Raw genomic sequence first — 27,674 nt, 5'->3', positions numbered from 1 at the left:
TTTTGTTGTTTTATCATCCGTTGATCCCCGAACGCGATCCCGGCTTAATCCCTTGAGCTCTTACTCAGACTTCAAAGCTCCAAACCACTTAAATTCATTCCATAGCATCTATATAGCTCGGAATCACTCCTTCAAGGCATAAAACACACCGTTAGTGCAAAACACTAGCGATTAAAGCGCAAACTCAACTAAAGTGCAGTAAATTAGAGTGTAATAATCGACTAAAATACGTAATTATAGTCTATCATCATTATCCAAGGAAGAAGATTTTGCAGGAGAGGTTGTAGGTCTGTGATGTTTAGTGTAGAAAGGGAGAAAGAGATGATGGAGGGAAGAAGTGAATGAAATGATCGGGTGAAATTGTTTTGGTCGGGGGAGGTGTTCTTTTGAAAAAGAAGAAAAATGGAAAACAAATGTGAAAAAAGCAACCTAGCAGCTCGTGTAAAACACAGTTCGGATTGGATCTGGTTGTAATATTTTAGGGGGCAAATAAATTCACTTCAAATTAGAATAGTGGGGTATTAGATCACCTCGTAAAGTGTAGGTGTGTAAAATGACTTTTTTGGACAAGTTTAATGGGCAATGTATGCCTTTTCTCTTCTTTTTAAAAGATTTAGCAAACATATATGGCTAGGGTTATTTGACATGTGAAAACTTGTTCTGTAGGTTGTCGACTTCCATCAGAACTATGGAAGTAAATGGCATTCGCTTTTGGTGTTATACTTCCGGTCATGTCCTTGGTGCTCCCATGTTTATGGTTGATATTGCTGGTGTTCGAGTTCTCTATACAGGAGACTACTCCCGTGAAGAAAACAGGCATCTCCGTGCTGCTGAGACCCCAGAATTTTCTCCAGATATTTGCATTATAGAATCAACTTATGGTGTTCAACTCCATATGCCACGTCAGATAAGAGAGAAGCTTTTCACTGATGTGATACACTCAACACTCATGCAGGGGGGTCGGGTGCTGATTCCTGCTTTCGCCTTGGGACGCGCACAGGAACTTCTCCTTATCCTGGAGGAATATTGGTCTAACCATCCTGAACTTGCTAATTTCCCCATATATTATGCTTCTCCACTTGCAAGAAGGTGTATGGCTGTCTATCAGACTTACATCAATGCCATGAATGAAAGGATCCGCAATCAGTTTGCCAGCTCAAATCCCTTCAATTTCAAACATATTTCTTCCCGGAACAGTATTGAAGATTTTATAGACAACAAACCATGTGTGGTGATGGCAAGCCCAGGTAGTCTTCAAAGTGGTTTGTCAAGGCAACTGTTCGATAAATGGTGCTCTGACAAGAAAAATGCTTGTGTTATACCTGGGTATGTATTGGAAGGGACCTTGGCGAAGACTATCATCAATGAACCGAAGGAAGTCACCTTACAAAATGGATTGAGTGCTCCACTTAATATGCAGGTTCATTATATTTCATTCTCAGCTCACGCGGATTATGCTCAGACTAGTACCTTCTTGAAAGAACTTATGCCTCCCAACATAATTCTAGTCCATGGAGAGGCTAATGAGATGGGAAGGCTCAAGCAGAAACTTACCTCCCTCTTTGCTGATGGAAATACTAAAATAATTACGCCCAAGAACTGCCAATCAGTTGAAATGCACTTCAACTCTGAGAAAATGGCTAAAACTGTTAGGAAAGCTGGCTGAAAGGACCCCTGAAGTGGGTGAAATCGTCAGTGGTTTACTTGTAAAGAAAGGTTTCACTTACCAGATCATGGCATCTGATGATCTCCATGTCTTTTCTCAGCTATCCACTGCAAATGTCACACAGAGAATTACTATCCCATATTCAGGTGCTTTTGCCGTTATACAACACAGGCTTAAGCAAATCTATGAAAGTGTAGAGTCCTCGACAGATGAGGAATCTGGTGTTCCAAGTTTGCGAGTGCATGAGCGAGTGACAGTGAAGCAGGAGTCAGAGAATCATCTTTCCCTTCATTGGACAGCAGATCCAATTAGTGACATGGTATCTGACTCCATCGTGGCATTGGTTTTGAATGCCAGCAGGGAGATGCCTAAAGTATCAGTTGAGTCGGAAACGTTGATGAACGAGGAGGAAAATGCCAAGAAAGCTGAGAAAATAGTCCATGCACTCCTTGTTTCTCTGTTTGGTGACGTGAAATTTGGGAACGATGGTAAGCTGGTAATAAATGTTGATGGGAATGTGGCTAATCTTGATAAACAAACCGGTGATGTTGAATGTGAAAATGAAGGTCTCAAGGAGAGAGTTAGGACTGCATACCAGAGAATTAGAAGTGCTGTGAAGCCGATACCGCTTTCTGCAGCTTAGTCTCTTGTACTTTTTCTTTACTGAGTTAGAGTTTGTATGCAAGAATAACATTGTACTTTATTTTCAGCTTCATAGATAGGAAGCAAAATATATTCTGAATTCATTGTTCTGTTCAGTAAATCTCTCTTTTCCCTCTAATTTGTTTGATCTGAAATTTCTTCTGTTCCAAGTTGTGGATGTTGGTGTTATGCATTTGGGTAATTTTGGTAGAATTTTCTCCAAGGTACTATGTTTATTTTCCTTAGATTTGGAAGTTTGAGCTGGAAAGAAATTCTTTACCAGTCCTTGATGAACTGGCCATGAATATTAGCACAAAGAATCTTTGAGCATGTGATCAGAAGTTCTAAAAAGCAATCTTACCCGATTATTTGCTGCTCCCCTTACAGGCGCATCCCATGCAATAGCATTTCTGTTAGATGATTATAATACTTTTGGGCAGGATACTGTTTGTCAGTTCAGATTTGTATGATGATCTGTTCTCCAATCATTGGTCCGCTAGTTTAAAATAGACTTGGTGTGAATTGGAAATGGAGGGAAATAATATGGAGGGAAAATGAAAATTTGAAGAAGTGAACTTTTGTCTTGCACTTTGTCCCTCATTGGTGAGGGACAATCACATTTGTGTGCTTATATATAGATTCACTTTTTAAAGCTCTTAAAAGGAGTTGAAGAGAATGAACCCCCGCGCCGTCGTCGTCGCTCGGCTCGGCTTTGGCTTCGGCTTGTCAAATGATCGATAAGATTATATTTTGGACAAAATTTATTTAATTATTTAATAATTAATTAAATGCCAAATCACTGCTGAAAATACGCCAGAACACTGCTGAAAGTTCAGAGGGCCTCGCTGGCCGCGGTTCTGCCGCGACCGCGGTAGAATCGCGGCAGTCAGATTCAGAGAGCCTCTCTGGCCGCGGTTCTGTCGCGATAGCGGTAGAACCGCGATAGGCCGCGTATTTTCTGAAAAGGCACCTTTCCAGACACCTCTTCTGATATTTGCCTATAAATTCTGAGGCAAGGCTGCATCTTCTATAGACGAAAAAAACACTCCAGAACTTCTTTCTTCTTAAACTGCATCCTAATTCGCAGTCTCTCTCTCTCAAATTCGTAAGTGTGATTTTGCTCCGTTCTTTGAGTTCGTTGATATCCTGCAGTTTGTATTGCCACTGTTGTAGGAAGGTTTATTCCGCTTTATCCTGGGAGGATTTAATCCATTACCTTGGCAACGTTGAGGGGGTTAAAATTCCTTAAGGACACACAAGAAAATTGTGGACTCGGAATAATTCTGATTCTTTATTGTTTTTTCTAGATTTCTTTATTATTCTAACAATTTTGTTTTCTGATTTTTTAACACAGTAACGCCCATAAGCTTAAGGAATTTTATATTACTAACGTTTCTGTGTTGATTATTAAACTATTTTCTATATACTTTGTTGGAGATTAAAGCCTTGTTGCTTTCTACTCCTATAATTGTTTTTGTCCGGTTTAAAGTACATAAAAACTTTGCCGGAATAATAAACGTACGGGTTTGAAGTATATAAAAACTTCACCAAGTGTTGTATGGTTGGTTTGGTATTCAGTTTGAAGATATCAAAAACTTCACTGATTTAACAAGTTCTGTATTGTTTTCAACTTTACAGAAATATGACGAATGAAAACCAAACTAATGGAAGTGTTGCGGGAAAGGTTGCTACTGTTACGAGTGTTGCTGCCTCGTCAAGCCGTTCTACTCCTGCTCATGCTATGGCACCGGCAGAAAAATCCGGAAAGTTTTCCGGTATTGACTTCAAACGCTGGCAAATGAAGATGCTCTTCTATCTTACTACGTTGAGTTTGCAACGTTTCATTAAGGAGGATCCTCCAGTCATGGCTGAAAATACTCCGGATGATGAACGACTTGTTGTAACTGAAGCATGGAAACATTCTGATTTCTTGTGCAAAAACTACATATTGAGTTGTTTGGAAGATGGCTTGTACAATGTCTATAGTGTCATGGAAACTTCAAAAGCGTTATGGAATGCGCTTGAGAAGAAGTACGAGACTAAGGATGCCAGACTTAAGAAGTTCGTGGCTGCAAGGTTTTTGGATTTCAAGATGATTGACACTAGGTCAGTCATAACTCAAATCCAAGAATTACAAGTCATTGTGTATGACCTCCTTGCTGAAGGTATGACCCGAATCAATAATTTTATTAATAAGATTTATCTTATTATTAATTATGAATTTGTTATTGAAGGTATGGTCATAAATGAGGCCTTTCAAGTCGCTGCTTTCATTGAAAAATTACCTCCGTTGTGGAAAGATTTTAAGAACTATCTTAAACACAAGCGGAAGGAGATGACTCTAGAAGACTTGATTGTTCGTTTGAGGATAGAAGAAGACAACAAAAATGCTGAAAAGAAGTCACGTGGAAACTCGACAATAATGGGGGCAAACGTTGTTGAGGAGGCGCCACAAAATAAGAAGAGGAAGAAGGCTTCCGGACCAAAGAATTACCCAAGCAAGAAAAAGTTCAAGGGTAATTGCCACAACTGTGGAAGATCTGGGCATAAGGCCGTGGATTGTCGTGCGCCCAAGAATGATAAGAAGAAAAAGAATCAAGCTAACATGGTTGAAGATGAAATGGAGGACTTATGTGTCATGTTGTCTGAATGCAATTTGGTAGGAAATCCAAAAGAATGGTGGATAGATTCTGGAGCCACCCGCCATGTTTGTGCTAACAAGGAGTTATTTTCTTCTTATGCCCCCGCAGGACCCAACGAGACAATCTTCATGGGAAATTCATCTACGGCCAAAATTGAAGGAGTTGGCAAGATTGCTTTGAAGATGACGTCGGGAAAAATAGTGACTCTAAATCAAGTCCTCCATGTTCCAGAAATTCGCAAGAATCTTGTGTCTATCTCACTTCTTGTCAAGAATGGATTCAAATGTATTTTTGTTTCTAATAGTGTTGTACTTAGTAAGAACGATGTATATGTAGGAAAAGGTTACCTAAATGAGGGCCTTTTTAAGCTAAATGTAATAGCAGTTCCTATCAATAAAGTGAATGTTTCTTCTTACTTACTTGAGTCAAACACTTTATGGCATTCGCGTTTAGGTCACGTAAACTTCAAAACATTGCGGAAGATGATAAATCTAGAAGTATTGCCAAAATTTGATTGCATTAATTCCAAATGTCAAATATGTATGGAATCAAAGTATGCTAAGCATCCTTATAAGTCTGTTGAAAGGAATTCAAGTCCTTTAGACTTAATTCACACAGATATTTGCGACATGAAGTCAACACCATCTTGCGGTGGGAAAAAGTATTTTATTACTTTTATTGACGATAACACGAGATACTGCTATGTTTATTTACTTAATAGTAAAGATGAGGCAATTGATGCTTTTAAGCAATACAAGAGTGAAGTTGAAACGCAACTAAACAAAAAGATCAAAATGATAAGAAGTGATAGGGGTGGCGAATATGAATCTCCTTTTGAAGAAATTTGTTTGGAAAATGGCATTATTCACCAAACAACTGCCCCTTACTCTCCACAATCTAATGGAATTGCGGAGAGGAAGAATCGAACGTTGAAGGAGATGATGAATGCATTGCTAATAAGTTCTGGCTTACCACAGAACTTGTGGGGGGAAGCTATACTTACAGCTAACCGGATAATCAACCGTGTACCTCATAGTAAAACACAGTCCATTCCTTATGAAAAGTGGAAAGGAAGGAATCCTAACTTGAAATACTTCAAAGTGTGGAGGTGTTTAGCTAATGTACAAGTTCCTAAACCTAAAAGGGTTAAGACAGGTCCAAAAACGGTTGATTGTGTGTTTATTGGATATGTAACCAAATAGCAAGGCATATCGTTTTCTGGTTCATAAATCAGAAAATCCTGAGATTCACATTAATACGATAATAGAATCAGATAATGCTGAATTCTTTAAAACTATTTATCCATATAAAAAGGAAAGTGAAGTGACCTGCCAAAAGTCAAAACGACCTCGGGAGGAAATAACAGATGGTATGCGTAATGAAGAAAATCCAAGAAGAAGTAAACGTCAAAGGATATCTACTTCATTCGGTCCAGATTTTCTGACTTTTCTGTTAGAAAATGAGCCTCGTACCTTCAAGGAAGCAATGTCTTCCTCAGAAGCACAATATTGGAAAGAAGCTGCCAATAGTGAAATAGAATCCATATTGAGCAACCATACCTGGGAATTGGTTGATCTTCCTCCATGTAACAAAACGTTGGGTTCTAAATGGATTTTCAAGAAGAAAATGAAGGACGATGGTACTATTGACAAATACAAGGCAAGACTTGTTGTCAAAGGATTTAGACAACGAGAAGGTCTTGACTATTTTGACACATACTCGCCGGTAACAAGAATTACATCTATTCGGATGCTAATAGCGTTAGCCGACTTGTATGGTCTTCAAATCCATCAAATGGATGTAAAAACAGCCTTCTTAAATGGTGATCTTGAGGAAGAAATTTACATGAACCAACCTAAAGGGTTTGTTGTTCCGGAAAAAGAAAAAAAGGTGTGTAGACTTGTTAAGTCTCTTTATGGACTAAAACAAGCACCCAAGCAATGGCATGCGAAATTTGACCAAACAATGTTGTCAAATGGTTTTAAGATTAATGAATGTGATAAATGTGTTTACATTAAGAACGTTCCAAATCATATAGTCATTGTTTTCTTATATGTTGATGATATGCTAATAATGAGCAAAGACATTGTCGACATTCAAGCTACAAAACGTATGCTTGCTAGTAAGTTTGATATGAAAGACTTAGGAGTTGCCGATGTAATTCTAGGAATTAAAATCCAGAGGACTCCTCAAGGTCTAGCTTTGTCTCAGTCACATTACGTGAAAATGGTACTGGAAAAATTCAAACACTTGGTATTTAGAAGTGCAAGAACTTCAATTGACTTAAACCATCATCTTATAAAGAATAAAGGTGAAAGTACGTCTCAATTGGAGTATGCTCGTATGTTGGGAAGCTTAATGTACATCATGAATTGTACACGACCTGATATAGCTTGTGCAATAAGTAAACTTAGTCGATTCACAAGTAATCCCAACAAACATCACTGGGTGGCAATGAAACGAGTTATGGGATACTTGGAGTATACCCAAGACTTCGCTTTGCACTACAATAAATATCCTGCGGTTATTGAAGGATATAGTGATGCTAATTGGATAACCGACTCATCAGAAACAAAGTCCACAAGTGGATATGTGTTTACTGTTGGTGGAGGAGCAGTATCATGGAAGTCTTCCAAACAGACATGTATCGCTCGCTCTACAATGGAATCAGAGTTTATAGCATTGGATAAAGCCGGTGAAGAAGCTGAATGGCTTCGGAATTTTTAGAAGACATTCCGTTCTGGCCAAAACCTTTGGCTCCTATTTGCATACATTGTGATAGTGAGGCTGCCATAGGACGGGCAGGGAGCGTTATGTACAACGGAAAGTCTCGTCATATACGACGAAGACATAACACCGTTAGACAACTACTTTCTAGTGGAATTATCACCATTGATTATGTAAGATCAAAGGATAATGTGGCGGATCCGCTTACAAAAGGCTTATCTAGAGAGGGAGTTGAGAAATCATCTAAGGGAATGGGACTATGGCCGAGGACAAGTCAACATGGCGGTAACTCTACCTAGAATTTTGGATATTCCGAGATCTAGGTTCAAGGAGCTCAAACAAAGTTGTGATTGACCGGTTCAACATTGTCAAAATAAAATCTTTGGTCCATTCTCGTGATGAAGACAATGTTCAGTAACAAGGATAGAACTTTACACGTTCTTTAATGATTACCAAAGTTTGATGAGGTATCTATCAAATAGTGTCAATCTAAAGGATTGTACGTTTAGGAATCACCTACGTAAGTGTGAAGTGTAAGCCGCTTCAAGGTGAATTCTGTAAGACCAATTCTCTACGCACTTATGAGACCAGGCGGTGTTCATGGCTAAAACGAACACAACAATGAGAACCAAAAGACGGTTAAGAGTTGGTTGTGTGACATATGGCTGTCTAGGTACACACTAAAGTTCGACGGTTCAAAGATATCAAATCTACCGATTGACCGAGTATATCCGACATATGTTCACTACGGAAAGTTCAAAGGGAAACCTACTTATCCAGATGCAATTAATCCTTACTTGCAAAATCACATAGCTTTCATCTATGATCTTTCTTGATACAGCCATTCTCATTCATGTGGGGGATTGTTGGACTTTAAGCCATTGGGCTTTAAAGTAGAAGAAGTGTGAATTGGAAATGGAGGGAAATAAAATGGAGGGAAAATAAATTTGAAGAAGTGAACTTTTGTCTTGCACTTTGTCCCTCATTGGTGAGGGACAATCACATTTGTGTGCTTATATATAGATTCACTTCTTAAAGCTCTTAAAAGGAGTTGAAGAGAATGAACCCTCGCGCCGTCGTCGTCGCTCGCTAGGCTTCGGCTTCGGCTTCGGCTTCGGCTTCGGCTTCGGCTTCGGCTTCGGATTCGGATTTGTCAAATAATCGATAAGATTATTTTTTGGACAAAATTTATTTAATTATTTAATAATTAATTAAATGCCAAATCACTGCTGAAAATACGCCAGAACACTGCTGAAAGTTCAGAGGGCCTCGCTGGCCGCGGTTCTGCCGCGACCGCGGTAGAATCGCGGCAGTCAGATTCAGAGAGCCTCTCTGGCCGCGTATTTTCTGAAAAGGCACCTTTCCAAACACCTCTTCTGATATTTGCCTATAAATTCTGAGGCAAGGCTGCATCTTCTATAGACGAAAAAAACACTCGAGAATTTCTTTCTTTCTAAACTGCATCCTAATTCGCAGTCTCTCTCTCTCAAATTCGTAAGTGTGATTTTGCTCCGTTCTTTGAGTTCGTTGATATCCTACAGTTTGTATTGCCACTGTTACAGGAAGGTTTATTCCGCTTTATCCTGGGAGGATTTAATCCATTACCTTGGCAACGTTGAGGGGGTTAAAATTCCTTAAGGACACACAAGAAAATTATGGACTCGGAATAATTCTGATTCTTTATTGTTTTTTTCTAGATTTCTTTATTATTTTAACAGTTTTGTTTTTTGATTTTTTAACACAGTAACGCCCATAATATATACATAAAATTAGCAAAAATCTGAACATGATACTTGCACACTCGCATAGAATACGCACCAATAATGAGATGAGCATGAGCTGCTCAGCTGAAAATGACAATATTCCACGAAATATGAAGAAAGGGAACAAGAGATACAACTGTAGCAATGGGGTAGGAGGCATGGAACCGACACAACTTTGGGCTTAAAGTAGGAAATGCTGCTTAATAGATGGGGCGAACTTTTAAAAAATGCAGTAGGAATTCAATTGGTTGCCAATATCTATATTTCTCATACGTCTGGCGAGCAATTTAAAAACAACAGAGATAATGTTCGCTCATGGGATTGGTTTTTTTCATATTTGTATATAGGGTAAAATATGTTATGCCATGTGGTTGTTTAAAAGAATGACACGTAAAACCGCAGGCAACTGTCATGCCCCGAACCTGGGGGGAGACCGGCACTCGGTGCCGCACCTATCCTTGCATACCAACTTGCGACTAAGGGACTCTGAATATATGATGTCATTCTTTGGCCATGGGCCACATTGTAAGACAACTGCGAATACTGACTAAATATCAATATAAAGCTGGTCCGACAAGGCCGTCATAATTCTTATAGCTGACAAACCAACCAAATATACATACAAGGCCTACAAGCCCAACATGCTGCACTAACTAACATGATATGTCTACAAGCCTCTACTGATGGATATACTGTGATCGGAACAGGGCCTCGACCTACTCATAACATATATACATACATACACAAGATGTACATAAAGCTCTAGACCCGGCAACTCCGAAGGGCATGGAGCTTACCGATCAAGCTGAACTCGGGCAACACCTAATGAGGAGGTCTACCCGTCTGTCTGTCTGAACCTGCACGCATGAAATGCAGTGCCCCTAGAAAAGGGATGTCAGTACGAAATAATGTACCGAGTATGTAAGGCAATATACTGAAAGCGAAAACTGAACTGATAATATAATAACTGAAAGCAATTGGGAGTCAAAGATAATATGAAGATATGCTTACCTGCTGATACTAACTCAACTTTCTCAATATAGTACGTAAAATAGTTGCCCGGCCTTATAAGGCTCGGTATATATATAACTGATCTGCCGTAGTAGGCTCGCTCATAAATGCTCGGCCATACTAGGCTCTGTATCTCGGCCAACTAGACTCGCTCATAGGCGCTCAGTCATAGTAGACTCGGTATATAACTTACCATCTGATCAGAGGTTGCCCAATAGGGACCTGCCCATCGATTATAGCTCGATGGTAATGAAAATATTGTAATACTGTATATATAGACTCTCTGCTCTCTTGATTGGAAGAAGGAAATACTCAATTGAATATTGTACTTACAAGACTAGGAAAAATATACGTAAATTCTGGGACATGAATTTTTCTTTATGCCTCGTTATCAAACTTGTGTAATTATGGGATCATGCAAAATGAAGGAAAAGCTTAGCCTTAACATACCTGGAGTAGGGAAAAATCTGTATGATATTCTTGAAAAAGGTTGCACCGTACTCCTATAGAATCGCAAAATCTCACATTGCTACGGTGCTAAGAAATCTCGTTGGAATTGTTTTGTTTCAAGATTAGTGTCTGTTCTTGTTGGAGTGAGCTTAACTTCCGTTCTTGTAAATTTGGATTTAAGAAGAAAGCTTATAAGGTTTCTTACAGAAAGCTTGCTAGATTAAGTGTAGCGTCTGTTTGAAATGGTTGAATTAGGAAAATGTTATAAGATCCCTTACTTTGTTTCTTTAAGTCCAATAAAGCCAAATACTAAATGTCTTACACGTAATCACTTATGATGCCACATTTCAATTAAGATCCTTAGTCACTTATTTTAAATGGAGGGGCTGCCACATCATGCCACTTAGTCATTATCCATATGTATATTCCTAATTAATTAGGTAATATCTCATTACCCAATAATTAACCAATTATTCACATAATTAAGAATTATTTCAACTTACTTAAAATACTACTCATTTTTCATACACCTTATACATCATACTCTCTTGGTCATATGGTACCTTGTATGGTACTAGTCCATAATAAATATCGAGGTATTATAGCTTGGACCGTATTTTATCCCAAATTGCCAAATTTCGACGAAAAATCATTTTCTTTAACTTACTTCCCCTCTCACCTTCACAAACTTACTCATCGCTTGTTTAAAATAGCATAATCCTTATAATCTCTAAATAATCTTTTCCTTGGACTGATTTCAATTACCTTACGACAAATTCAACGTACAATACTACAGGGTGCAACATCGTCTTAATTTAATATTGCGAAGCGTAGCATCATCGTAATATAATACTGTAAGGTATAACATCATCGTAATATAATATTGTAAGGTGTAACATCATCGTAATATAATACTACAGGACGTAACATCTTCGTAATATAATACTGTAGGACGTGGCTTAGCTGTTAGCTGTCTAAAAGCTACGGTAAATAAAATCCTTTTTGAAAATAAATCACTAATCCGCCTTAGGTACTCTTTTAAGTCCGTGTAAAGCGAAGGGAATGAAGGGACCTACAGGAGGCTGAAAAGCCGTAGTGTGCTAGCGCTAGCGAGTTAGCGCAACAACTTAGTGTCTTGGCATAGCCTTTTTATTATAAAGAATTTTTCATTTATGCTCACCATTACATATTCATCAATGACCCTCATAATTGGAGTTAAAGAAGGGCATGATCTTAGGACCTTGTTCCCTAAAAGTAGCTATAAATAGTGAGCTTTGTTATCATTGTAAGGACACGAATTGTCTGGCAAACTGATACTACAATCTATTCAAAACTCTATACAACTTTATCTTCTTATTTTCTGTTATCATTATTGTTCCATCCGGAGGCTTCGTTACCAAAATCTTTATTTCTGTCATAACGTCTTCTTATCAAGGCTAGGTGTTATATATTTCTTCAATTATCTTATTATTTCAGGATCAAGTTAATTTACTTGTCTAGAAACCATGTATCAATTCAACTATACCATTTTACAGGTAAACAGTTTAGCGCCCACCGTGGGGCCTAGACATCCGTGTAATTAAGTTGATCCTTGACTTTTTACTAAAGAAAAAGTCATAACACACACACATAATCCCGAGGTTCAAGAAGATCAGCCTCATTTTGAGGATTCAATCAGTGACACCCACAATGAGGGGAATGATGCCACATAGGTACAGGACAGGCGATATCCTCGACATGTTCGAGAGGTAACCCTCGATGATGTTGAATATGAACATGTTGGTTATGTGGTAAGGGTCCTACAAGAGCAATAAACGATTATTCTGGGCCACCTCATGCGGCAGGATAAGATTATGACCTAGTTGAAGCAGGCGTTATCTGGGGTTTCCAATAACGCGAATAGGTAAGATCCAATTCTTCCTGGTGCTCCCGCAAATCAAACAATGCAGAGGCACCAAAATTAATCCCAAAGCAGTTTAAAATGTCCGACGTGCCAAAGTATGATGGAACTCCAAACCCTCATGAGCATATCACCACCTATGCGATGGCGGTAAAAGGGAATGATTTAGCACCTTACGAGATTGAATCTATTTTGCTGAAGAAATTTGGAAAGACTCTCACGAGGAGAGCCTTGCCGTGGTATTCATTGTTACCCAAACATTCCATAGATTCCTTTGAGATACTCGCAGATTCTTTTATTAAGGCTCATATCGTGACCAGAAAGGTTCCGATATATTCAGAATTGCACAAGGAGAATCCGAGTTGCTGTGAGAATTCGTTACCCGGTTCCAAAAGGAGAGGATGTTGCTCCCGACTGTTCTAGACGAATCTGCAGCTGAAGCATTCACCAAGAGACTGAATCCAGAAGTTCAAACGCTTCCCAGAAATTGAAGAAAAGTTTGTTTGAGTTCCAAGCAACTGCTTGGGCGGATGTACACAACCGGTATGAGTAAAAAATAAGGATCGAAGATGATGAGGTCAGTTTCCCATCGTCGGCAAAAGGACGGGAGAAGAATAAAGAAAAATTAAAGGATGACTTCGACGCGGATAGATGGTCTTCGAGGGGATGGTTTTTGCCTTACAAACAAACATAAGGCCGTAACAGGGGTTTTTGGTCAGCAGAAAAATTCACTACCGATAGAAGGTCTGATCGCGGTCTGAACAATAGATTGTAGCGGGACAAGAAAACACCAAGTATGTGAGATCCTCCCTATCCCAGGCTATCAGAATATAATTTCAATGTCAGTGTAGTAGAATTGATGTCAGATATGAGAAACATCAAAGAAGCACGGTTTCCGAAGCCGATGAGATGCAATCCCAGCCAAAGGGATCCCAACTTGTAGAGTGAATACCACAAAACGAATGGACACTCGACTAGGGACTGCTAATATCTCTGGGAAGAAGTGGCGACGCTGTTGAAGAATGGTCATCTCAGAGAATTTTTTAGTAATCGGGCTAAGAACAATTACGGTCATAACCGGGACAACGCGGAACCCTCAAAAGTAGGGGAAGATCCCCCGAGCCAGACGACCAACATGATCTTCGAGGGGAGGGGGGACGAGATCAACGGGGTCACCTTTTCGGCAGCAAAAAAGACGAAAGTATCAATAACCCATAGCAAGAGACTCCGGGAAATCGGCAAAGACGATATCACTTTCACGGAGGAGGACGCAGATGAATTGCTATTACCGCACAATGATGCACTGGTAATTTCTTTAAATGGGATAGATTTTAAAATTAAACATGTTCTAGTGGATCTGGGAAGTTCGATCATACAGTGGAGAGTATTGGAACAATCTAAACTCACCGGAAGCATCATTCCAACCATAAAACTCCTCTCCGGATACAACCTCGCGAGCGTGACAACCCGAGGAGAGATTGTATTACCCATGAATGCCGAATGAGTGATGAAAACGACTCTTTTTAAAATGGTAGATGGTAATATTGGATATAACATTATTCTGGGAAGACCATGGTTGCACGAGATGAAAGATGTACCTTCAACATATCATCAATTGCTAAAGTTTCCATCACCCAAAGGAGTTAAACAGGTAAGGGTGACCAACCGGTGGCAAGGGAGATGAACGCAATTTGGGTCTCCAATAGCAAAGGGAAGGGACACGTGGCATAGCAACTACAGGAATCGGCGCCCGCTCCCGAATTGGATAAAGTTAGCCCGAGGGTAGAAGCGTCAGAATCTTATCAGGTACTGAGATATTTCCAGGTTCCAAGAGAGACAGATGCAACAAAATCCACAACGAAAGAACTTGAGCAAGTTGCATTGTTCGAAGAGTTCTTATAAAGGAAATTCCACTTGGGGATAGGACTCCACCCCAGGTTGAGGTATGGCTTTATTGAATTTCTTAAATCTAACGCCGATTGCTTTGCATAGTCGCATGTGGATATGATAGGTATCCCTACGGAGGTAGTCGTACACAAGTTAAGTTTGGATCCCAACATACCTCTAGTAAGACAAAAGAAATGCCCTATTGCGGAAGCCAGGAATAAATTCATCAAAGAAGTGGTAACCCGCTTACTTGATATCGGTTCAATCCGAGAGGTAAAGTATCCAGACTGACTAGCTAATGTAGCCATAGTTCCTAATAAGAACAATAAATTTTGCATGTGTGTAGATTATAAGGACTTGAATAAGGCATGCTGAAAGACTCGTTCCTACTGCCAAACATCGATCAAATGATCGATGCGACGGTCGGGCACGAGTTAATGAGTTTCCTCGATGCTTACTCTGTGTACAACCAAATTAAGATGAACCAGGAGGATCAGGAAAAGACCTTGTTCATAAAAATTTCGGCGCATATAGCTATAATATGATGCCCTTCGGGTTAAAGAACATCAGAGCCACTTATCAGCGGCTAGTGAACAAGATGTCAGAAAAACAAAATAGGAGAAACTATGGAGGTTTATATAGACGATATGCTCGTTAAGTCTTTGAATGCATATGATCACCTTAAGCATCTGCAAGAAACTTTTGATATCCTAAAGAAGCATAACATGAAGCTTAACCCTGAGAAATGTGCGTTTGAGTTCAGCTCTGCCAAGTTCCTGGGATTTTTGGCATCCAAAGGGGAATTGAGGTAAACCCCGATAAGATCAAGGCCATCGAAGACATCCCGAACCAACTGTCAAGCATAAAGGAAGTCCAAAGGCTAACGAGGAGATTGGCAACTTTGAGCAGGTTCATTTCCCAGTCATCAAAAAAATGTCACCGTTTCTTTGCACTGCTCAAAAAGAAAAACAACTTCAAATGGACCTTGGAGTGACAACAGGCTTCGAGAGATTTGAAAAGGTACTTGTCAAGCCCTTTATTACTTTCGAAATTAAAGGAAGGTGAAACATTGTTAGTCTATCTTGCGGTCTTGAAAGTCGTCGTAAGTGCAGTTTTAGTCCGTGAGGACAAAGGTATGCAATCTCCCATTTATTACATTAGTAAAATTTTAACGGGAGTAGAAACTCGCTACCCACATTTTGAGAAGTTGGCCTTAGCTCTTGTAGTCATCACTCGGAAGCCGAGGCCCTACTTTTAATATAATCTAATAGCCGTGGTGACCACTTTTCCTCTACGAAACATCCTCCATAAACCTGAGCTCTCGAGTAGGTTGGCCAAATGGACTGCTAAAATGAGTGAGTTCGATATAGAATATAAACCAAGGACTACGATTAAGTCACAAGTCTTGGCGGACTTTGTGGCCAATTTCAGTCCGGGATTGCTGTCTCTGGCAAACAAAGAGGCGATAATGGTGTCGAAATCGACATCGGGGGTTTGGACCTTGTTTACGGATGGAGCTTCCAACGTAAAAGGGTCAGGGCTTGGTATTGTACTAATCATGCCTTCGGGGAAAACCCTCAGGCTAGCCATCAAAACGACACCTTTAACTAATAATAAAGCAGAGTATGAAGCTTTGATTGCAGGGCTCGAACTGGTCAGGGGACTGGATTCTGAGGCCCTAGAAATCAAATGTGACTCGTAGGTGGTGGTAAATCAGGTCTACGGGATCTTGAAAACTAAAGAGGAGTGCATGCAAAAATACGTGGTAAAGGTTCAGGCTTTGTTGGCTTGATTTAGGGAGTGGTCGATTACTCATATCCCGAGGGAAGAAAATGCAGAAGCAGACGTATTGGCTAACCTCGATTCATCGACAGAAATAAAGGGATCGGAGCCCGGTACGGTAGTACAACTGATGAGCTCGGTCCTGGATGCAGATAACTACTATGAGGTAAATATGACTAATTTGTTCTGGGATTAGAGGAATGAAATCATTGACTATCTCGAGCACGGGAAGCTTCCCGAAGACTCCAAAGAGTCCCGGGAACTGCGCGCCAAAGCAGCGTGATATAGCTTAAAGAGAGGCCAACTGTACAGAAAATCTTTCCAAGGCCCGCTAGCCCGATGCTTGGGGGCATCCTAAGCTAGCTATGTTATGCGAGAAGTCCACGAAGGGATATGTGGCAACCATTCAGGCGCAGATTCCTTAGTGCTGAAACTGGTAAGGGCAGGATATTATTGTCCCCACATGGAATAAGATGCCAAAGATTTTGTATGAAAATGTGATAAGTTCCAAAGCTACGCACCACTGGTACACCAACCAGCAGAACTGTTGCATCAGTTATGTCCCCATGGTCGTTCATGAAATGTGGGATGGATATCGTCGGACATTATGAAATGGGGATGGATATCGTTGGACCACTGCCGCCGACTCCCGATAAGGTAAGATTTATTTTGATTTTGACTGACTATTTTTCTAAGTGGGTAGAAACCTGTCCTTATTAGAAGATCGGCGAGCGCGAGGTGGTGGATTTCTTATGAAAAAACATAATTTGCATGTTCGGAATACCAAAAGAGATAGCATGCAATATGGGCCACAATTTATCAGCGCAAAAGTCACGAAGTTCCTCGAAGATTTGAAAATAAAGAGGATCACCTCTTCACCCTACCATCCGAGCGAAAATGGTCAAGCGGAGTCAACGAACAAAGTGATTATACAAAACCTTAAGAAAAGGTTGGAGCGGCTAAAGGTAAATGGCCCGAGGTATTATCCGAAGTTTTATGGGCATATCGAACAACGACCAAATCAAGCAGAGGAGAAACTCCTTTTTCCCTTATGTACAGGGCAGAAGCGTTAATCCCGGTGGAAGTAGGGGAACCCATCTTGAGGTATTTCCAAGTAGATGAAGAATTTAATAATGAAGCAATGTTAGTCAGACTGGAGCTATTCGATGATCGCATTGACTTGGCGCATATAAGAATGGCAGCCCAAAATCAGAGAATGGAACAATATTATAATTGAAGAGACAACCACCATTATTTCAAAGTAGAAGACTTGGTCCTAAGAAAAGTAACTCAAAACACGCGGGAGCTCAACGCATGGAAGCTAAGTCCTACATGGGAAGGCCCCTACCGGGTTTCAGCTATCACCGATAAAGGTTCATATGAATTGGACAATCAAGATGGAGAAAACTTGCCCATCAACTGAAACGTGGTACACCTCAAAAGATATTATTGCTGATGAATATCACCTGAGCTAAAAGTATGTGCTGCACTTTTTTTCCCTTTGTCTAGTTTTTGTCCTAATTAGGTTTTTTTGGCAAGGTTTTTAACTAGGCAGCAACAGAGAGCATACTACAAATAAAGCACCAATAGCAGCAATAAGACCTTTTATAACAAGGCATGCAAGCAAAATGACACTCCGGGATGGTTAGATAATCTTTGGCTCTATAGTAAAATTCCCACCAGGAAGTTAAGTTTGCTATCAAACAAAGGTTACATGAACGTTCACAAGTGCAAACAACTAGAGGGTTGTTAGATAGTCCTTCGCTCGATAGCATAGGTTCCTGAGGTGAAACAAAATGTGTTACCGAGTGAAGGATTATCTAGCAACTCATTAGTAGGATCCTCGAATGTATAAGACTTCCAGTGTTCCAATTCGCATTCTTCACATTTGAACACTAGAGGGAATGATATGAGGATACGACAATAATGATTGCCTCGTCGATCAGAAAACGAAAACCGGAAACATAGTTATGCATCGAGACCGGGGACTGTGCGGCCAGTCCCGTAGAAATAAGTTGTACAAGTTAGCCACAAGTAATGGCAATTTCTTTTGTAGCATAACAAATGCTTATGTACTTTTTGAAAATGAAAGGAATTAAATGAAGTCCTTTTATTTCTATCTTGTTTCTTGTCTGAACGATGAATTAACTTTGTCATTTGAAAGTTAAACAAGTACTTCAAATGCTAGTGTCGTAATGAATAAGAGACGTCCTCTTCAAGAGTACCATAAACATAAGAGGGCCCTCTCTTACGAATACCCTCACATTAAAGGGTTGATTTTGGAAAAACGTATGCCCGGAATCAAAATGCCTTCGGGGAAAAATACACCCGAAGCGTTGCACAAAAAGATGCAAAAAGCAAACTTGCACAAATACCTACAAAAAAACTCACATCAAAGGGTTAATTTTGGACGATTTTGTGCCTGAAATACAGATGCTTTGGGAGGGGGGAACACCCAAGTCCTTGCATAATCAGACGCAAACAATAAAACTTGCGCAAAACACTTAAGCAAAAAAGAATGTGAAGGTTAAACCTTGCATAAATGTTCAAACGAAAGAACGGAGAAAGACTCATGCAATACTTGAGTAAAAGATATTTTTATTTACAATAAATGTGACAAAATAGCACAAGTACAAAAGCTGGGGACAGAAAGGAAAAGCTAAACTGCTACATCTCCGGAGCCCGGAGGAAGAGAAGTGTCCGCGCCCCTAGAGGAAGTAGGTAGATTCGCCGATGTCTCAACAGTTTGGCCCTCAACATCATCACCTTTCGGTTCCTCTTCAGTTCCCAAAAATTCAGAACTAGAACCAGAAGAACTAGGAACATCAGGCTCTGCCGAGGGACCCGCCGGGAGACCATTTTTAGCAGCCAACTCAAGCTCACGGGCCTTAGCAATTTCAACATCAAAATTAATGATACCAGTTTTGGCTTCCTCCAAGGTTTTTCTCCTCATGTTGTATATGGCATAAGTTTTCTACACAATGAGGGAAGCCGCTCAACGCTTAAGTTCTTCGTTGAGTTGAGTTACCTCGGTAGAAAGGTTTGTCAATGCGGATCTAATGGACTTGAGGCTAACGTCAAGATCAAGGACAATAAAGCTAAACATTTTATTGTGCTCAAGGGTCTTCTTATACTTCTCCTCCAATCAGGCATATTTCACCCCCGCAACAACAAGCTCTTCAGTCTGGGAATTCAAGGCTGCCTCTAAATTGGTCAATCTTTCAGCAGAGGTAGCTCACGATTGGATGCAGCAAGAACGACATTATAAACTTCAACCCATTTGGCTTTAGCCTGTTCAAATTGAACCCTCTGCGAGGTGATCTCTATGCTAAGGTTTTCCACTTCTTGCTTGCTTTGCTGCAAATGAGCCTCTAGTACAACTTCCTTAGTGGATTTGGCTTCCAGTTCTGAGAGGCAAGCGACACTTTTCTCCCGCTTTGCCAAAAGCTGATCCCGTGCGGAGGAAATTTCTTTCATCTCACAAATCAACCTCTGAAGGCCTTTGAAAGCAAGAAAGTTGGCCTACAAAGCAAGAAGGGAAAAACTCAAGATATGTTTAGGCAAAAATAAAAGAAATGACAAAAGAAGTAAGGAATGTACCGTTGCAGCGTTGTGCATGGCATTGTTCAACAAGCACTCTCCTAAGATAGCCTGAATCTTTTCCCAATCTTTCTCTGAAGCCAAAGGCTTCAGATAATTATCAAGTTCTACCGACTGGGATAACAACTTGCATCTAGTAGAGACCGAAAGAGTAACATTCATCCTCCCTTGCGGATCTTCAGAGGGGGCAGCATAATTTTGCCCCAAATTCCCATGAACTGGGGACTGGGGAATAGGAACACCTTCTTCTTTGTCAGGTGCAGACGGTGGAGATGATGCAGCAATTAATAATGGAAGAGCTGGGCAAGAAGGAGATGAAGTTGATGGCGATGAAGGATGAGAAGCAGCAACGGCAAATGTAGTGTTGGTTGTTAGGTGTTCGCCAACCAAAGACGGCAGGGATCCGGTACTTAGCCCCGCAGTACCAGACACAACAATTATGGCCCGAAAACGGGAATTGGCATTCTTACCATATCAAGTTCACCACAAAGTGCCGAGACATCGTCCTCGGTTGGTGTAACTAACTCAACAGATTGAGTATTCTGTTGAGTTGATGAGGATCGTCGCCTTCTACGTAGAGAAGATCCCCCATCACTAGCTTCTCCATCATCATCGATCATTACGGTGTCTATGACTGGCCTTGGAGGAGGGCTAGTCATCACAACTTTCAAAGACAACTCGGGGGATATAGTCTTCGCCCCCTTATTCTTTTTCCCGGCCGCGGAAGAACGTCGTCCTTTCGGTTGCTTGTTCTCCAGCCAGGGACTTTGTAATGAAACACTTGTACCCGAAGCAGGCCTAGAGACACTTGTTTGAGTGAGCGCCTCCTGAAGCAGCCTTGATGCATCATCAAGGTCAAAACGTCTTCCTCGGGGACATTTATTGAGTTCGCGGGTAGACCTGATTTCAAAGAAAAATTAGAAGGGATAAATCATTTTCTTCACAAAAAAGCTGAAAAAAGGTGAGTCTGAGTTACCATGATTTTTGGCCTTCCACCCATATTTGAGAGCCAATTCTTTCTATGTACAGGTTTTAGGCGTAGTGACATCCAAGATTTTCTGGACCCACTAGTCCAAGCCTTCAACCATAGGTAGAACCCATCGAATTGCTGAAACAGGAGAATGATGGAGAATCAATACGGATATGGAAGAATCCCTAATAAAAGAAATATGAAATATTAAACAAGAAGCTTATGAGTGCGGTTCCACGCTTCCGAAAAGTATGAAGCCATTGCCGGAATGACGTCATTGGTGGAAACTGCAACTGTTCCATCCACCTACGATCGTTGTCATCATCCATGCTCGATAACAGGGCATGGTGGCCACATTTTCTGAAATTTATCATTCCCCCGCGAAAGATTTTGGGGGAATAGTGATTCATCACATGATCTAAAGATAGCTCCTCTCCTGTCTCTTGGCACAAGCGCCGAAGACAAACAATCGTCCTCCACAAGAACTTACTTGTTCCAAACACACCTGGTAGCGAAGGCCGAACTCCGCAATAATGAAGTCAAGCTCTCCACTCAAAGAGAACGCACCCAAAGTAAAGGGATACATGTAAAAATATGTAAAACCCTCCTTGGATAGGGTCACTGTCTCTGTTAGATCAGGAGCATCAATTTCCAAATTATGGTAGCGACAGTCTTCCTTCACAATAAGAATACTGGAAGGACGGATGGAAGAAACGTATCTGCCAACAGCCCACTTGCAAGGGAGAGCCAAAGGGAATTTCTCTTCGAAGTCTTTTGTTGTAACAAGACTTCTAGGAATGATAGAATCCACCGTTGGAGGAGCAGTGTCCTCAGCTTTACTCTTGCCCTTTAAAGAGCTGACGTTCTTTGAAGAAGAAGCCATTTGGATGAAGGAAAAGTATTATATTTTCATTTGGATGAAGCCATTTGAAGAAGAACTCACCGTTATATTTTCATCAATGGCCCTCTTAATTAACATTAAAGAAGGATATGATCCGAGGACCTTATATCATTGTAAGGAAACGAATTTTCTGGCAAATTGATACTACCATCTATTCAAAGCTTTATACAATTTTATCTTTTTACCTTTTATTCTCATTATTGTTGCGCCCGAAGGCTTCGTTACCGAAATCTTTATTTCTGTCATTTCGCCTTCATATCAACGCTAAGTGTTATATATTTCTTCAATTATATTATTATTTCATAATCAAATTAATTCACTTGTCTTGAAATCACGTATAAATTCAACTGTACTGTTTTAAGGGTAAACAATATTAGTTCTCTCAACAATGTAATGCCAACTAGTGTAAGCAAATCACTCATGAGAGGTCTCGTCTTTCTATCAAGTAACTAGTGAAGGTTAGCCCGTACTAAACCCGGGCCCAACGGCTATTTAGTATTGTTATTAATATTATTTTTAGCGATAGATTTATGCCTTTGAGGGCTACTTACAACAGGTCCACCATCCTTTTTTGTAGAATAGAGTTAAATGTGTGAGGTTGTGAGCAATATGTATTTAGATGGATATTTTGGGTCCTTTGCCTATTCAACTAAAACTACAAATAGAAAATATAGAGTCGCAACATAAACACACACACCTCCACATGAGAAACTCTACTGAATTAATCAGATTCTAGCAAAATTGGAGCTTTTAAGCTAGTAAATAAAGAAAGAATAGACAAAATCACTAAATAACCTGTGATTTTATCTTAGAAGTAATATTAATTTTTTTGTCAGATTCAGAGCCATAGTTAAAGGCAATTATGTAACATGAAAATTTAAAATTAGGATGTCCGACTATGAATCTCACAACTTTTGTTGAATAAAGAGGAAACTAAACTGGAAATATGTTGTTACAAAATCATAATATTTCTGGTTAACGAGAAAAAAAACCAAGCCGAATGAACAAATTCATAACATCACCGAAGATAGAACTTGAGGTGAAACCTTTAAATGGTTGCACATGAATTATGAAATCAAGCACAAACTTTGATATTAATTCATATAAATGTAGGATCAATTTCTCCTCTACTTGTCCAGTATGAAGCCCTGCAGCCAACTCAGTCACTTGGTTCTAATGTATTCAGAATGTTTTCTTCAGGATAGTTGTCAGTGCTTGATGCAAGGATTGCATTTGTTAAGCAATTATACAATTGGAAAGGCCTTTTGCCATAAACGTATAAACTCTGTGATCCCAGTCCAGATATAATATTCTGTAGATTTTTCAGGCTGAGATACCACTGTGAGGTACAATTGTGCTTTTAACTTCCATCATATTTGCAACACTTGATATTTCAGGGAAAGCTATGATTTCGATGAGGGAAAGCAGAAGGCTACAAACTTCTATAAGATTGTAAATATAATCCTATCATGTTTGCAGTTTATAGAGTAGAACAATAAATACCGAACTGGTACATTAAGCTCCCATTATGTATAGGATCAAGGGCAGAGCTGAATCACAATTGTTCTATTGTGTAAAGTCTAACTACCTTGTATTTCTAAAGGGATTTTTTTCATACCTTAAACTGGTAATATCTTGGCTATAAAGATTACCCTATCAAATGAAATGAATAAAACAATAACAAATCATGAGAAATAAAGTTTCTCATAGTGAAACAAAATGAAAGGTGGTCTTAAAGAAACATCTATAGATGTACAATAATGTTATTAGGGTTATCTTAGAGGAACATCCATAGATCTGCAATAATGTTATTACTACCAGAATATAATAGCAAATGGTTGGTGACAAATGAACATTTTTTCTCTACAAAACGTGTTTGTTGAATTCCTGATTATAGAACTTCACATCTGTGGTATACCTTTTTATAGCAGACCAACAGAAGTCAACAAACATGCAGAACATTAGAAAGAATGGACTGTTGGACTTTTTCTCATTTGAAAGTCCATTAACCTTCAACTTTAACGGTACACTCATCGTAAAACCGTATATTTACCGAACATAATACACTTCAAAGAAGAAAGAAGTAGCAGAAATTCCAGTACAAAGAACAAGAAAAGGAAAGAAAAGTAGTATGTCCAGTGCAATCTTCAACCTACCTAGAAATAAAAAGAAATCTAGTTATCAGTTTTTCTATGCGGTTATTATACTAATACTTCTAATATAATGTCAAAATCAATATGTGCTTCAATAAACAGATTCTTCAAATTGCCATTTAGTATAATAAGACACCTATGATGTAAGGATGAACAAACTCAATTAGTATGATGCTGACGCAAGAAGATAATACTACGGACGAAAGAGACCAAGCTTGAGTTAAAGCAGGACAAAAGAAAACAACACAGGCGATTAGGAAAATCTGCAGTAAAGCTATTACTGTCGAATATGAAAGAATATTGTTGGATAAGAGATAGGCTCTTTCAGACTGCAGATTAGACTTATCATGCTGATTCAACTATGTGATACAAAATATACTCATCAAGTGAAAGAGATTTCTGTTTCACTTTGATGATGGTGTCAGCAAATCGGTTCTTCAACATTGTAGGACGTAGCGCATTGCTCAGGGAAAGATCAATATTCATTTTTTTTTTGATAAGGTAGAAAAGATCAATGTTCATAGGAGGATGTCAATCTATTTTCAGAAAATAGTTATCGGCAAATTAAACTTGAGTTCATTTTGAGCAAAAAAATGAAATGCTATAAAGAGAGCAAGCAAGATACTCATCGTCACCATATGTAGCAATAGAAGCACATGTTGACTTACTTGGTCTAGACCATAATTTTTTCTTAATAAAGGTTATGTCAACAACCTGCATATTATCGATATCAACATGTCAATAAAGAACATTAACGTTTTATTGAGCATGCTATTGGACAAACGTAAGAAAGTTTTGCAACTACCATGGTAGTATGGATCAGTTTTACATGAAACTGATGTCAAGGAGTTTAGATCAGTGCTAGTGATCTTGATCTTGTTCTAGCTTTCTTTCTGTTAGAAAATCTGAATCACAAAGATAAGTACAACTTTTTATTAGCAGTTGAAGATTTGGCACTGCAAAGCCACTGAAAAAATAACTTCAGTTGAGCGGGAAAAATGTTCAGTTGTTAAGCATATTGTCAAGCCCTTTAGCTGCATCAAAGTTTTCCTTTGTTTCAACAAAACATCATTAGGTACTCTATTCTTTATAGCTACCAAAATAAGAATGCAGCAGAGAACTCATACAATGACAGCAAATATACAGATTGTAGGATAAAATGTTAGTAAAGAGCAACTAATGCATTAATTTTGACAATCCCCTAATATTTATAGCTTAAAGATTGTCAATCAACTATAAGACAATGATATTATTTTATGAAATTTATACACTAAATACAGATCTGTGGTTTTTCCTTGGCCAAGTCTATTGAAAGGATTAAATTATTTCCAGTAATAAATTACAGTAAAAGTAATAAAACTTAAGTGATTCTTACCAAATCTAATGAGTGTACACCATAGTAAATCACTTTGAAAAGTTGATAATGACCTGAACTTAGTTATAGATTAAAGATCATCAAATTGTAAGACAATAATACTACTTTGTGAAATTTATATGCTAAATATAGATCGATGTTCTTTCATTGCAGCCAGAAGCAGAACACAAAAAACTTTTTGGCAGGGGGGTGTTGAGAATAAAATAGAGAACATGAATGGAAAATAGTATCAATTACTCAGTTTTACGATACTAACTATTAAATCCAACTATAATTCTACAGTTATCGCTTCATATTACAATTCACTTTGCTAATATGAACTATTTCTATAAAGAACCATGTAAATATGATTAGGCACTTTATTCTTTTTGGTTACCAGAACAAAAATACAGCAGAGTACTAATAAAACGACATCAAATACAATAACATAATTTGCAATATCCATTACTTCTTTTTTACTATAAAATTGCAAGTAAAGAACAAACAATGCATCAACATTGACAATCAACTAAACTTATGTATAGCTTAAAGATCATGAACCTATAATCCTAGTGAGGCAAAGCGGCTTAAGTTGAGAATTTAACGCAACTGCATTCATAACTCTCAGAAATGCCTTTGCTCTAGCAAGCCCTCACCCACTTGCCTTATCAGTCCCTAATTGCAACACGAAAAACCTAAGCTAATTGGTCCCCTTGAGGAACATATTGTACATATGTAATTTTGGACTATTTAGTAGAAATAAATAAGTTTAATCAAACTTATCTCTTCAGAAAATCATTATGAACTCCAACTAATAAATCTTTTAAAAATAATGAAATTTTCAAATAATGCAAACCTTTTGAAAATCATGCAGTAGAAAGCTTAATATCAATAGCGTATTATCTGAAAATCATGCTCGAACCCTCCCTTTTCAAGTCGATCCCTTGTGTTCTTGAATCAGATTCTAATGTCTAACCTTGTCGAAACAAGAATTTTGATTTTACCTTTGTAGTGTCAAACTATAGCGTTGGATCGATGTTGTAGTATACCAATTTTATTTTCAATATCCTGTGGTGAACGTCTGGACCCCATAATGTCTATTTCAAAGGATTGGGAAGCCAAACCGGTAGTTTATAATCACTTTCTTTTGTAATTAGATATTCGTCCTAGATTTTTCTGGACGAAGGAACAGAGAGTGATCACCGAACAATTTACTCAGTTTAAACAATTCTATGCAACAACTATTCCAAAAATAAAGAAAATAAGAAACCAAAATTCACCTTATAACAGTACGATCAAAGCGAATAAATTGTCCAGGAAGAGAGAAGATTGAAAGAGACAGAGGAAATTGGAAGAGGAGTTGAACACTGACAATTTCGAGGAAGAACAGTGTGAAGTAGAGTATAGATGTTGTTCGTTTGAGCGGTGTAAAGAATGTGGCAAAACTAAAGTAGGCTTAGCGCGTGACTTTTGTCAAAATATTTGCAATTTTTCCAAAATACCTCCGGACGACCCCAAGCTCCTTAGACTGTCGCATAATAATAATAATATAATAATAATAAGAGGAAAACTAAAGAGTTTATAGTCAAGAATAACTTTTACACTATCTCGTAAGTCTATGTCATGAGTTCGAATAAACTATTAATAATACTGTATGCACCTACTCGTCAAAAATCCCAGATTTGACGGCCCAAATTACCAACCGATTCTTTTTCATAAATTTAACAACCGATTACCAACATATTACTTTATACTTATCAAATTTTACAATCGATAAATTCAGTTCGTAAATATTGCGGGAGAAAATTGGCGCGTAATTTAGCGACATTTTATCAACATATTACTAACGAATTATCTACTAACAAATAATTTCGGTTAGTAAATTACCAATGAATTACAAATTCGTTGATAAATATTGCGGGAAAAAGTGGCGCCTTATTTACTAACAAATTGCAAACGGAACAAAATTCGCTACTAAAATTGCCAACGGATCCTCAATCGGTTGAATATTTTCCAACTGATTTTTGTTCCTTTTGTAAACTTTGCCAATTTATTTCGAATCCCTTGGTAAATAACCATTGAAATTAATAATTCATGGAAAAAGTGAAAACTTCAATTTTTAATTTTTTAGAATAATTAATATTTTAAATTAAATAATTTTTTTTTGGAAAGTTAGCAAAGTAATTGTCGCCTACAGTTAAAGGATTCATGTAGCTCTAATGATAG

The 27,674-nt window shown here is 38.7% G+C and overlaps 1 long non-coding RNA gene and 1 pseudogene across 2 annotated transcripts; one reads left to right on the top strand and one right to left on the bottom strand.

The window, feature by feature from the left end:
• Positions 1-575: 575 nt before the first annotated feature.
• Positions 576-2,521, top strand: LOC107759274 (cleavage and polyadenylation specificity factor subunit 3-I-like; annotated as a pseudogene).
• Positions 2,522-22,842: 20,321 nt separating this feature from the next.
• On the bottom strand, positions 22,843-27,032 carry LOC107792334 (uncharacterized). Of its 2 annotated transcripts, XR_001649513.2 has the most exons (3): positions 26,729-26,961; positions 24,900-24,999; positions 22,843-24,808 (listed from the first exon to the last, which is right to left on the bottom strand). It is a non-coding gene; the product is annotated as an uncharacterized LOC107792334 (long non-coding RNA). The 2 variants fall into 2 exon arrangements; XR_001649512.2 differs by having other exon boundaries at positions 22,843-24,999; positions 26,729-27,032.
• Between the last annotated feature and the right edge of the window lie 642 nt (positions 27,033-27,674).

This window comes from Nicotiana tabacum, chromosome 10 (assembly GCF_000715075.1).
Source record: "Nicotiana tabacum cultivar K326 chromosome 10, ASM71507v2, whole genome shotgun sequence".
In the NCBI taxonomy this organism is placed as follows: domain Eukaryota; kingdom Viridiplantae; phylum Streptophyta; class Magnoliopsida; order Solanales; family Solanaceae; genus Nicotiana; species Nicotiana tabacum.
Note: the sequence above shows the minus strand (reverse complement) of the source record. Positions and strands in the feature narration are given on the sequence as shown.